The following is a 13,002-nucleotide window of genomic DNA, read 5'->3' as shown; positions in this document are numbered from 1 at the left end:
TAGAGGTCGTGTGAAGTCCAGCAGGGTTCAGATAGAGGTCATGTGAAGTTCAGCAGGGTTCAGAAAGAGGTCATGTGAAGTCCAGCAGGGTTCAGAAAAGTTGGTGCATTCATTTGTGTTCAGCTGCAATTCCGAGTACTTGTCAGAGGCCTTTGTGCGCGTGGCTCAGGAAAGTGCACGTCTGCGACAACCGGAGACCCCTTCCGTTGATCACTCATTATTGCAGCACTAAAACATATCAGTAGGAGTGATAGCTAGTAGTCACATGGGCCAGTGAGCGCAATGGATAACGCATCTGACTACGAATCAGTAGATTGTAGGTTCGACTCCTACCTGGCTCAAAACTGATTTTGACTTCACTTTTAGCAATATTTAATGAAGTCGCGTGGTCGCTTTGCTTCTTCAACATATTTTCCTGAAGTCGAATTCATTGGAGTGGTAGTCCACCCCTTGGTGACGATTGAGTAACCTTGGTCACCTCTTTAAAATACAGTCGCGACCCTCGCGTCAAGGATTTGGCAACAGATTACGTCATCTTCCCGTTCCAAACCTGCTTTTTTAGTTCTACTTCCTTGAGGAACAGAGAAACCCAAGGTATCACCGCCATCGGAACGAGGGTCAAGCTGGGCTCAAGTCTTTCACGAACCTGCTGGCCAGGCCCAACGTTCAAATATGGTTGGAGGAGGAATTTGTCATTTGTTCCGGCTGCCTGCGAAAGCTCGCCCATGCTTCCTGAAGTACACTGGGATCTGCAACGTCGACCAACGAAGACTGGCAGACCGTCAGTGAAAAGGCACGGTCATGTGAAGTCCAGCAGGGTTCAGAAAGATGTCGTAGGAGGTCAAGCAGGGTTCAGAAAGAGGTCAGAGGAGGTTCAGCAGGGTTCAGAAAGAGGTCATAGGAGGTTCAGCAGGGTTCAGAAAGAGGTCATAGGAGGTCCAGCAGGGTACAGAAAGAGGTCGCAGTAGGTCCAGCAGGGTTCAGAAAGAGGTCATGTGAAGTCCAGCAGGGTCCAGAAAGAGGTCGCAGTAGGTCCAGCAGGGTTCAGATAGAGGTCATGTGAAGTCCAGCAGGGTTCAGAAAAGTTGGTTCATTCATTTGTGTTCAGCTGCAATTCCGAGTACTTGTCAGAGGCCTTTGTGCGCGTGGCTCAGGAACGTGCACGTCTGCGACAACCGGAGACCCCTTACGTTGATCACTCATTATTGCAGCACTAAAACATATCAGTAGGAGTGATAGCTAGTAGTCACATGGGCCAGTGGCGCAATGGATAACGCGTCTGACTACGAATCAGAAGATTGTAGGTTCGACTCCTACCTGGCTCAAAACTGATTTTGACTTCACTTTTAGCAATATTTAACGAAGTCGCGTGGTCGCTTTGCTTCTTCAACATATTTTCCTGAAGTCGAATTCATTGGAGTGGTAGTCCACCCCTTGGTGACGATTGAGTAACCTTGGTCACCTCTTTAAAATACAGTCGCGACCCTCGCGTCAAGGATTTGGCAACAGATTACGTCATCTTCCCGTTCCAAACCTGCTTTTTTAGTTCTACTTCCTTGAGGAACAGAGAAACCCAAGGTATCACCGCCATCGGAACGAGGGTCAAGCTGGGCTCAAGTCTTTCACGAACCTGCTGGCCAGGCCCAACGTTCAAATATGGTTGGAGGAGGAATTTGTCATTTGTTCCGGCTGCCTGCGAAAGCTCGCCCATACTTCCTGAAGTACACTGGGATCTGCAACGTCGACCAACGAAGACTGGCAGACCGTCAGTGAAAAGGCACGGTCATGTGAAGTCCAGCAGGTTTCAGAAAGATGTCGTAGGAGGTCAAGCAGGGTTCAGAAAGAGGTCAGAGGAGGTTCAGCAGGGTTCAGAAAGAGGTCATAGGAGGTCCAGCAGGGTACAGAAAGAGGTCGCAGTAGGTCCAGCAGGGTTCAGAAAGAGGTCATGTGAAGTCCAGCAGGGTTCAGATATAGGTCATGTGAAGTCCAGCAGGGTTCAGATAGAGGTCATGTGAAGTCCAGCAGGGTTCAGAAAGATGTCGTAGGAGGTCAATCAGGGTTCAGAAAGAGGTCAGAGGAGGTTCAGCAGGGTTCAGAAAGAGGTCATAGGAGGTCCAGCAGGGTACAGAAAGAGGTCGCAGTAGGTCCAGCAGGGTTCAGAAAGAGGTCATGTGAAGTCCAGCAGGGTTCAGATATAGGTCATGTGAAGTCCAGCAGGGTTCAGAAAGGAGTCATGTGAAGTCCAGCAGGGTTCAGATATATGTCATGTGAAGTCCAGCAGGGTTCAGAAAAGTTGGTGCATTCATTTGTGTTCAGCTGCAATTCCGAGTACTTGTCAGAGGACTTTGTGCGCGTGGCTCAGGAACGTGCACGTCTGCGACAACCGGAGACCCCTTACGTTGATCACTCATTATTGCAGCACTAAAACATATCAGTAGGAGTGATAGCTAGTAGTCACATGGGCCAGTGGCGCAATGGATAACGCGTCTGACTACGAATTAGAAGATTGTAGGTTCGACTCCTACCTGGCTCCAAACTGATATTGACTTCACTTTTAGCAATATTTAACGAAGTCGCGTGGTCGCTTTGCTTCTTCAACATATTTTCCTGAAGTCGAATTCATTGGAGTGGTAGTCCACCCCTTGGTGACGATTGAGTAACCTTGGTCACCTCTTTAAAATACAGTCGCGACCCTCGCGTCAAGGATTTGGCAACAGATTACGTCATCTTCCCGTTCCAAACCTGCTTTTTTAGTTCTACTTCCTTGACGAACAGAGAAACCCAAGGTATCACCGCCATCGGAACGAGGGTCAAGCTGGGCTCAAGTCTTTCACGAACCTGCTGGCCAGGCCCAACGTTCAAATATGGTTGGAGGAGGAATTTGTCATTTGTTCCGGCTGCCTGCGAAAGCTCGCCCATGCTTCCTGAAGTACACTGGGATCTGCAACGTCGACCAACGAAGACTGGCAGACCGTCAGTGAAAAGGCACGGTCATGTGAAGTCCAGCAGGTTTCAGAAAGATGTCGTAGGAGGTCAAGCAAGGTTCAGAAAGAGGTCAGAGGAGGTTCAGCAGGGTTCAGAAAGAGGTCATAGGAGGTCCAGCAGGGTACAGAAAGAGGTCGCAGTAGGTCCAGCAGGGTTCAGAAAGAGGTCATGTGAAGTCCAGCAGGGTTCAGATAGAGGTCATGTGAAGTCCAGCAGGGTTCAGATAGAGGTCATGTGAAGTCCAGCAGGGTTCAGAAAGATGTCGTAGGAGGTTCAGCAGGGTTCAGAAAGAGGTCATCGGAGGTCCAGCAGGGTACAGAAAGAGGTCGCAGGAGGTCCAGCAGGGTTCAGAAAGAGGTCATGTGAAGTCCAGCAGGGTTCAGATCGAGGTCATGTGAAGTCCAGCAGGGTTCAGAAAAGTTGGTGCATTCATTTGTGTTCAGCTGCAATTCCGAGGACTTGTCAGAGGCCTTTGTGCGCGTGGCTCAGGAACGTGCACGTCTGCGACAACCGGAGACCCCTTACGTTGATCACTCATTATTGCAGCACTAAAACATATCAGTAGGAGTGATAGCTAGTAGTCACATGGGCAAGTGGCGCAATGGATAACACGTCTGATTACGAATCAGAAGATTGTAGGTTCGATTCCTACCTGGCTCAAAACTGATTTTGACTTCACTTTTAGCAATATTTAATGAAGTCGCGTGGTCGCTTTGCTTCTTCAACATATTTTCCTGAAGTCGAATTCATTGGAGTGGCAGTCCACCCCTTGGTGACGATTGAGTAACCTTGGTCACCTCTTTAAAATACAGTCGCGACCTTCGCGTCAAGGATTTGGCAACAGATTACGTCATCTTCCCGTTTCAAACCTGCTTTTTTAGTTCTACTTCCTTGAGGAACAGAGAAACCCAAGGTATCACCGCCATCGGAACGAGGGTCAAGCTGGGCTCAAGTCTTTCACGAACCTGCTGGCCAGGCCCAACGTTCAAATATGGTTGGAGGAGGAATTTGTCATTTGTTCCGGCTGCCTGCGAAAGCTCGCCCATGCTTCCTGAAGTACACTGGGATCTGCAACGTCGACCAACGAAGACTGGCAGACCGTCAGTGAAAAGGCACGGTCATGTGAAGTCCAGCAGGGTTCAGAAAGATGTCGTAGGAGGTCAAGCAGGGTTCAGAAAGAGGTCAGAGGAGGTTCAGCAGGGTTCAGAAAGAGGTCATAGGAGGTCCAGCAGGGTACAGAAAGAGGTCGCAGTAGGTCCAGCAGGGTTCAGAAAGAGGTCATGTGAAGTCCAGCAGGGTTCAGAAAGAGGTCGCAGTAGGTCCAGCAGGGTTCAGAAAGAGGTCATGTGAAGTCCAGCAGGGTTCAGAAAAGTTGGTGCATTCATTTGTGTTCAGCTGCAATTCCGAGTACTTGTCAGAGGCCTTTGTGCGCGTGGCTCAGGAACGTGCACGTCTGCGACAACCGGAGACCCCTTACGTTGATCACTCATTATTGCAGCACTAAAACATATCAGTAGGAGTGATAGCTAGTAGTCACATGGGCCAGTGGCGCAATGGATAACGTGTCTGACTACGAATCAGAAGATTGTAGGTTCGACTCCTACCTGGCTCAAAACTGATTTTGGCTTCACTTTTAGCAATATTTAATGAAGTCGCGTGGTCGCTTTGCTTCTTCAACATATTTTCCTGAAGTCGAATTCATTGGAGTGGTAGTCCACCCCTTGGTGACGATTGAGTAACCTTGGTCACCTCTTTAAAATACAGTCGCGACCCTCGCGTCAAGGATTTGGCAACAGATTACGTCATCTTCCCGTTCCAAACCTGCTTTTTTAGTTCTACTTCCTTGAGGAACAGAGAAACCCAAGGTATCACCGCCATCGGAACGAGGGTCAAGCTGGGCTCAAGTCTTTCACGAACCTGCTGGCCAGGCCCAACGTTCAAATATGGTTGGAGGAGCAATTTGTGATTTGTTCCGGCTGCCTGCGAAAGCTCGCCCATGCTTCCTGAAGTACACTGGGATCTGCAACGTCGACCAACGAAGACTGGCAGACCGTCAGTGAAAAGGCACGGTCATGTGAAGTCCAGCAGGGTTCAGAAAGATGTCGTAGGAGGTCAAGCAGGGTTCAGAAAGAGGTCAGAGGAGGTTCAGCAGGGTTCAGAAAGAGGTCATAGGAGGTCAATCAGGGTTCAGAAAGAGGTCAGAGGAGGTTCAGCAGGGTTCAGAAAGAGGTCATAGGAGGTCCAGCAGGGTACAGAAAGAGGTCGCAGTAGGTCCAGCAGGGTTCAGAAAGAGGTCATGTGAAGTCCATCAGGGTTCAGATAGAGGTCATGTGAAGTCCAGCAGGGTTCAGAAAGGAGTCATGTGAAGTCCAGCAGGGTTCAGATATATGTCATGTGAAGTCCAGCATGGTTCAGATAGAGGTCGTGTGAAGTCCAGCAGGGTTCAGATAGAGGTCATGTGAATTTCAGCAGGGTTCAGAAAGAGGTCATGTGAAGTCCAGCAGGGTTCAGAAAAGTTGGTGCATTCATTTGTGTTCAGCTGCAATTCCGAGTACTTGTCAGAGGCCTTTGTGCGCGTGGCTCAGGGACGTGCACGTCTGCGACAACCGGAGACCCCTTACGTTGGTCACTCATTATTGCAGCACTAAAACATATCAGTAGGAGTGATAGCTAGTAGTCACATGGGCCAGTGGCGCAATGGATAACGCGGCTGACTACGAATCAGAAGATTGTAGGTTCGACTCCTACCTGGCTCAAAACTGATTTTGACTTCACTTTTAGCAATATTTAATGAAGTCGCGTGGTCGCTTTGCTTCTTCAACATATTTTCCTGAAGTCGAATTCATTGGAGTGGCAGTCCACCCCTTGGTGACGATTGAGTAACCTTGGTCACCTCTTTAAAATACAGTCGCGACCTTCGCGTCAAGGATTTGGCAACAGATTACGTCATCTTCCCGTTTCAAACCTGCTTTTTTAGTTCTACTTCCTTGAGGAACAGAGAAACCCAAGGTATCACCGCCATCGGAACGAGGGTCAAGCTGGGCTCAAGTCTTTCACGAACCTGCTGGCCAGGCCCAACGTTCAAATATGGTTGGAGGAGGAATTTGTCATTTGTTCCGGCTGCCTGCGAAAGCTCGCCCATGCTTCCTGAAGTACACTGGGATCTGCAACGTCGACCAACGAAGACTGGCAGACCGTCAGTGAAAAGGCACGGTCATGTGAAGTCCAGCAGGGTTCAGAAAGATGTCGTAGGAGGTCAAGCAGGGTTCAGAAAGAGGTCAGAGGAGGTTCAGCAGGGTTCAGAAAGAGGTCATAGGAGGTCCAGCAGGGTACAGAAAGAGGTCGCAGTAGGTCCAGCAGGGTTCAGAAAGAGGTCATGTGAAGTCCAGCAGGGTTCAGAAAGAGGTCGCAGTAGGTCCAGCAGGGTTCAGAAAGAGGTCATGTGAAGTCCAGCAGGGTTCAGAAAAGTTGGTGCATTCATTTGTGTTCAGCTGCAATTCCGAGTACTTGTCAGAGGCCTTTGTGCGCGTGGCTCAGGAACGTGCACGTCTGCGACAACCGGAGACCCCTTACGTTGATCACTCATTATTGCAGCACTAAAACATATCAGTAGGAGTGATAGCTAGTAGTCACATGGGCCAGTGGCGCAATGAATAACGTGTCTGACTACGAATCAGAAGATTGTAGGTTCGACTCCTACCTGGCTCAAAACTGATTTTGACTTCACTTTTAGCAATATTTAATGAAGTCGCGTGGTCGCTTTGCTTCTTCAACATATTTTCCTGAAGTCGAATTCATTGGAGTGGTAGTCCACCCCTTGGTGACGATTGAGTAACCTTGGTCACCTCTTTAAAATACAGTCGCGACCCTCGCGTCAAGGATTTGGCAACAGATTACGTCATCTTCCCGTTCCAAACCTGCTTTTTTAGTTCTACTTCCTTGAGGAACAGAGAAACCCAAGGTATCACCGCCATCGGAACGAGGGTCAAGCTGGGCTCAAGTCTTTCACGAACCTGCTGGCCAGGCCCAACGTTCAAATATGGTTGGAGGAGGAATTTGTCATTTGTTCCGGCTGCCTGCGAAAGCTCGCCCATGCTTCCTGAAGTACACTGGGATCTGCAACGTCGACCAACGAAGACTGGCAGACCGTCAGTGAAAAGGCACGGTCATGTGAAGTCCAGCAGGGTTCAGAAAGATGTCGTAGGAGGTCAAGCAGGGTTCAGAAAGAGGTCAGAGGAGGTTCAGCAGGGTTCAGAAAGAGGTCATAGGAGGTCAATCAGGGTTCAGAAAGAGGTCAGAGGAGGTTCAGCAGGGTTCAGAAAGAGGTCATAGGAGGTCCAGCAGGGTACAGAAAGAGGTCGCAGTAGGTCCAGCAGGGTTCAGAAAGAGGTCATGTGAAGTCCATCAGGGTTCAGATAGAGGTCATGTGAAGTCCAGCAGGGTTCAGAAAGGAGTCATGTGAAGTCCAGCAGGGTTCAGATATATGTCATGTGAAGTCCAGCATGGTTCAGATAGAGGTCATGTGAAGTCCAGCAGGGTTCAGATAGAGGTCATGTGAATTTCAGCAGGGTTCAGAAAGAGGTCATGTGAAGTCCAGCAGGGTTCAGAAAAGTTGGTGCATTCATTTGTGTTCAGCTGCAATTCCGAGTACTTGTCAGAGGCCTTTGTGCGCGTGGCTCAGGGACGTGCACGTCTGCGACAACCGGAGACCCCTTACGTTGATCACTCATTATTGCAGCACTAAAACATATCAGTAGGAGTGATAGCTAGTAGTCACATGGGCCAGTGTCGAAATGGATAACGCGTCTGACTACGAATCAGAAGATTGTAGGTTCGACTCCTACCTGGCTCGAAACTGATTTTGACTTCACTTTTAGCAATATTTAATGAAGTCGCGTGGTCGCTTTGCTTCTTCAACATATTTTCCTGAAGTCGAATTCATTGGAGTGGTAGTCCACCCCTTGGTGACGATTGAGTAACCTTGGTCACCTCTTTAAAATACAGTCGCGACCCTCGCGTCAAGGATTTGGCAACAGATTACGTCATCTTCCCGTTCCAAACCTGCTTTTTTAGTTCTACTTCCTTGAGGAACAGAGAAACCCAAGGTATCACCGCCATCGGAACGAGGGTCAAGCTGGGCTCAAGTCTTTCACGAACCTGCTGGCCAGGCCCAACGTTCAAATATGGTTGGAGGAGGAATTTGTCATTTGTTCCGGCTGCCTGCGAAAGCTCGCCCATGCTTCCTGAAGTACACTGGGATCTGCAACGTCGACCAACGAAGACTGGCAGACCGTCAGTGAAAAGGCACGGTCATGTGAAGTCCAGCGGGGTTCAGAAAGATGTCGTAGGAGGTCAAGCAGGGTTCAGAAAGAGGTCAGAGGAGGTTCAGCAGGGTTCAGAAAGAGGTCATAGGAGGTCCAGCAGGGTACAGAAAGAGGGCGCAGTAGGTCCAGCAGGGTTCAGAAAGAGGTCATGTGAAGTCCAGCAGGGTTCAGATAGAGGTCATGTGAAGTCCAGCAGGGTTCAGAAAGATGTCGTAGGAGGTCAATCAGGGTTCAGAAAGAGGTCAGAGGAGGTTCAGCAGGGTTCAGAAAGAGGTCATAGGAGGTCCAGCAGGGTACAGAAAAGTTGGTGCATTCATTTGTGTTCAGCTGCAATTCCGAGTACTTGTCAGAGGCCTTTGTGCGCGTGGCTCAGGAACGTGCACGTCTGCAACAACCGGAGACCCCTTACGTTGATCACTCATTATTGCAGCACTAAAACATATCAGTAGGAGTGATAGCAAGTAGTCACATGGGCCAGTGGCGCAATGGATAACGTGTCTGACTACTGAATCAGAAGATTGTAGGTTCGACTCCTACCTGGCTCAAAACTGATTTTGACTTCACTTTTAGCAATATTTAATGAAGTCGCGTGGTCGCTTTGCTTCTTCAACATATTTTCCTGAAGTCGAATTCATTGGAGTGGTAGTCCACCCCTTGGTGACGATTGAGTAACCTTGGTCACCTCTTTAAAATACAGTCGCGACCCTCGCGTCAAGGATTTGGCAACAGATTACGTCATCTTCCCGTTCCAAACCTGCTTTTTTAGTTCTACTTCCTTGAGGAACAGAGAAACCCAAGGTATCACCGCCATCGGAACGAGGGTCAAGCTGGGCTCAAGTCTTTCACGAACCTGCTGGCCAGGCCCAACGTTCAAATATGGTTGGAGGAGGAATTTGTCATTTGTTCCGGCTGCCTGCGAAAGCTCGCCCATGCTTCCTGAAGTACACTGGGATCTGCAACGTCGACCAACGAAGACTGGCAGACCGTCAGTGAAAAGGCACGGTCATGTGAAGTCCAGCAGGGTTCAGAAAGATGTCGTAGGAGGTCAAGCAGGGTTCAGAAAGAGGTCAGAGGAGGTTCAGCAGGGTTCAGAAAGAGGTCATAGGAGGTCCAGCAGGGTACAGAAAGAGGTCGCAGGAGGTCCAGCAGGGTTCAGAAAGAGGTCATGTGAAGTCCAGCAGGGTTCAGATAGAGGTCATGTGAAGTCCAGCAGGGTTCAGAAAGAGGTCATGTGAAGTCCAGCAGGGTTCAGAAAAGTTGGTGCATTCATTTGTGTTCAGCTGCATTTCCGAGTACTTGTCAGAGGCCTTTGTGCGCGTGGCTCAGGAACGTGCACGTCTGCGACAACCGGACACCCCTTACGTTGATCACTCATTATTGCAGCACTAAAACATATCAGTAGGAGTGATAGCTAGTAGTCACATGGGCCAGTGGCGCAATGGATAACGCGTCTGACTACGAATCAGAAGATTGTAGGTTCGACTCCAACCTGGCTCAAAACTGATTTTGACTTCACTTTTAGCAATATTTAATAAAGTCGCGTGGTCGCTTTGCTTCTTCAACATATTTTCCTGAAGTCGAATTCATTGGAGTGGTAGTCCACCCCTTGGTGACAATTGAGTAACCTTGGTCACCTCTTTAAAATACAGTCGCGACCCTCGCGTCAAGGATTTGGCAACAGATTACGTCATCTTCCCGTTCCAAACCTGCTTTTTTAGTTCTACTTCCTTGAGGAACAGAGAAACCCAAGGTATCACCGCCATCGGAACGAGGGTCAAGCTGGGCTCAAGTCTTTCACGAACCTGCTGGCCAGGCCCAACGTTCAAATATGGTTGGAGGAGGAATTTGTCATTTGTTCCGGCTGCCTGCGAAAGCACGCCCATGCTTCCTGAAGTACACTGGGATCTGCAACGTCGACCAACGAAGACTGGCAGACCGTCAGTAAAAAGGCACGGTCATGTGAAGTCCAGCAGGGTTCAGAAAGATGTCGTAGGAGGTCAATCAGGGTTCAGAAAGAGGTCAGAGGAGGTTCAGCAGGGTTCAGAAAGAGGTCATAGGAGGTCCAGCAGGGTACAGAAAGAGGTCATAGGAGGTCCAGCAGGGTACAGAAAGAGGTCATGTGAAGTCCAGCAGGGTTCAGATAGAGGTCATGTGAAGTCCAGCAGGGTTCAGAAAGATGTCGTAGGAGGTCAATCAGGGTTCAGAAAGAGGTCAGAGGAGGTTCAGCAGGGTTCAGAAAGAGGTCATAGGAGGTCCAGCAGGGTACAGAAAGAGGTCATAGGAGGTCCAGCAGGGTACAGAAAGAGGTCGCAGTAGGTCCAGCAGGGTTCAGATATATGTCATGTGAAGTCCAGCATGGTTCAGATAGAGGTCGTGTGAAGTCCAGCAGGGTTCAGATAGAGGTCATGTGAAGTTCAGCAGGGTTCAGAAAGAGGTCATGTGAAGTCCAGCAGGGTTCAGAAAAGTTGGTGCATTCATTTGTGTTCAGATGCAATTCCGAGTACTTGTCAGAGGCCTTTGTGCGCGTGGCTCAGGAACGTGCACGTCTGCGACAACCGCAGACCCCTTACGTTGATCACTCATTATTGCAGCACTAAAACATATCAGTAGGAGTGATAGCTAGTAGTCACATGGGCCAGTGGCGCAATGGATAACGTGTCTGACTACGAATCAGAAGATTGTAGGTTCGACTCCTACCTGGCTCAAAACTGGTTTTGACTTCACTTTTCGCAATATTTAATGAAGTCGCGTGGTCGCTTTGCTTCTTCAACATATTTTCCTGAAGTCGAATTCATTGGAGTGGTAGTCCACCCCTTGGTGACGATTGAGTAACCTTGGTCACCTCTTTAAAATACAGTCGCGACCCTCGCGTCAAGGATTTGGCAACAGATTACGTCATCTTCCCGTTCCAAACCTGCTTTTTTAGTTCTACTTCCTTGAGGAACAGAGAAACCCAAGGTATCACCGCCATCGGAACGAGGGTCAAGCTGGGCTCAAGTCTTTCACGAACCTGCTGGCCAGGCCCAACGTTCAAATATGGTTGGAGGAGGAATTTGTCATTTGTTCCGGCTGCCTGCGAAAGCTCGCCCATGCTTCCTGAAGTACACTGGGATCTGCAACGTCGACCAACGAAGACTGGCAGACCGTCAGTGAAAAGGCACGGTCATGTGAAGTCCAGCAGGGTCCAGAAAGATGTCGTAGGAGGTCAAGCAGGGTTCAGAAAGAGGTCAGAGGGGGTTCAGCAGGGTTCAGAAAGAGGTCATAGGAGGTCCAACAGGGTCCAGAAAGAGGTCGCAGTAGGTTGTGGAAGTGTAACTCAGTGTAACGTATTGATTGGCCCTGGTAACTCATTGATTAAATCTGGTAACGAAGCAGAATGTGCATGAACATGATAATCCCTTGAAACACCTGGTCAAGGCCCCAGGCTAGAGCACCCTCCTACTGTGTAAATGGAAATCACAGCAGGAGGGGAGCGAGTTGATGCCAGGACTTGGTGCAATACATGACCTCGGGGCATCAGCGGAAGAAGGATTAACGTTTCAGCGGACAGAGGATTAAGTCCAGTTTGTGGATATAAACTAGAGCAAACGTGGAGTCGACAGGACTTGCTACGTGAAGCGCTGACCGAACGGGAGTGTCGGATGAACGAGAAGGACCAGCGAAAAGAGTTAACCTGATCCATTATATTATGCGGTATCATTTTGGTAATTGGAAATGAAATAAATACAGTTAATAAACCAGACATTTTGTAAACCTGTGTGCGGTCATTGGAGTCCTGTGAGTCATACACAAAATTCTTCCATAATCTTGGAGGCACCGCTGGGATCAATTGTACAAGCAAGTCTTCTTTAAAAGGTGAGTGTGTCTTGTCTTGTCCAATATGATTTACGAACTTGGAAGTTATGTGTACATACATGGGGGAGCAGGTGGTCTGGGGCTTCTTTGCGCACCGATGCCGCGATATAGGTGGCGTGAGCCATCACGAATGGGATTTCGATAAACAACACGATGATAATTCGTTTTTTTTCTAAATGATTTCTGTAAATACGTATTTTTGCGCTGGTCACTAAGGGTCTTACTGTGACCTGGAGGCAAACGGAGCAAGTGTGCACCTTGTGACCGTTTGCGTCCAGGACGTGTAAGGCCGGTACACTCGTTTACACACCCGTACACGTATAAAGTACTTCTTTTTTTGCACTTGTTCAAAGCACTCGGCGAGCGACAGGGAACCGGGAAAGAGAATTATATTTATATATATATATTTTACCTCATTCCAATTAATGGTAATAATAATAATTCTGTATTATTTAGTTAACCAGTTTGTGTGAAACCTCAACCTAAATATAAAAATTGATCTGCTTGATGTTAGTTTAAGGGCTGTTCTTGTTTGTTGGGTTATGAGAGATAATTACAGGAAATGTGTACTGTTCTTGTTGTGAGTATGAGAGATAATTACAGGAAATGTGTACTGTTCTTGTTGTGATTATGAGAAATAATTACAGGAAATGTGTACTGTTCTTGTTGTGATTATGAGAAATAATTACAGGAAATGTGTACTGTGTTTGTTGGGTTTTGAGAGATAATTACAGGAAATGTGTACTGTTCTTGTTGTGATTATGAGAAATAATTACAGGAAATGTGTACTGTTCTTGTTGTGATTATGAGAAATAATTACAGGAAATGTGTACTGTGT

General features: G+C 48.4%; 1 non-coding gene across 1 annotated transcript; it reads left to right on the top strand.

The window, feature by feature from the left end:
* Positions 1 to 8,780: 8,780 nt before the first annotated feature.
* TRNAS-ACU (transfer RNA serine (anticodon ACU)) lies at positions 8,781 to 8,854 on the top strand. Its single transcript has one exon. It is a non-coding gene; the product is annotated as a tRNA-Ser (tRNA).
* The last annotated feature ends 4,148 nt before the right edge of the window (positions 8,855 to 13,002 follow it).

This window comes from Myxine glutinosa, chromosome 9 (genome assembly GCF_964187855.1).
Source record: "Myxine glutinosa chromosome 9, kmMyxGlut1.1, whole genome shotgun sequence".
Lineage (NCBI taxonomy): Eukaryota > Metazoa > Chordata > Myxini > Myxiniformes > Myxinidae > Myxine > Myxine glutinosa.
Note: the sequence above shows the minus strand (reverse complement) of the source record. Positions and strands in the feature narration are given on the sequence as shown.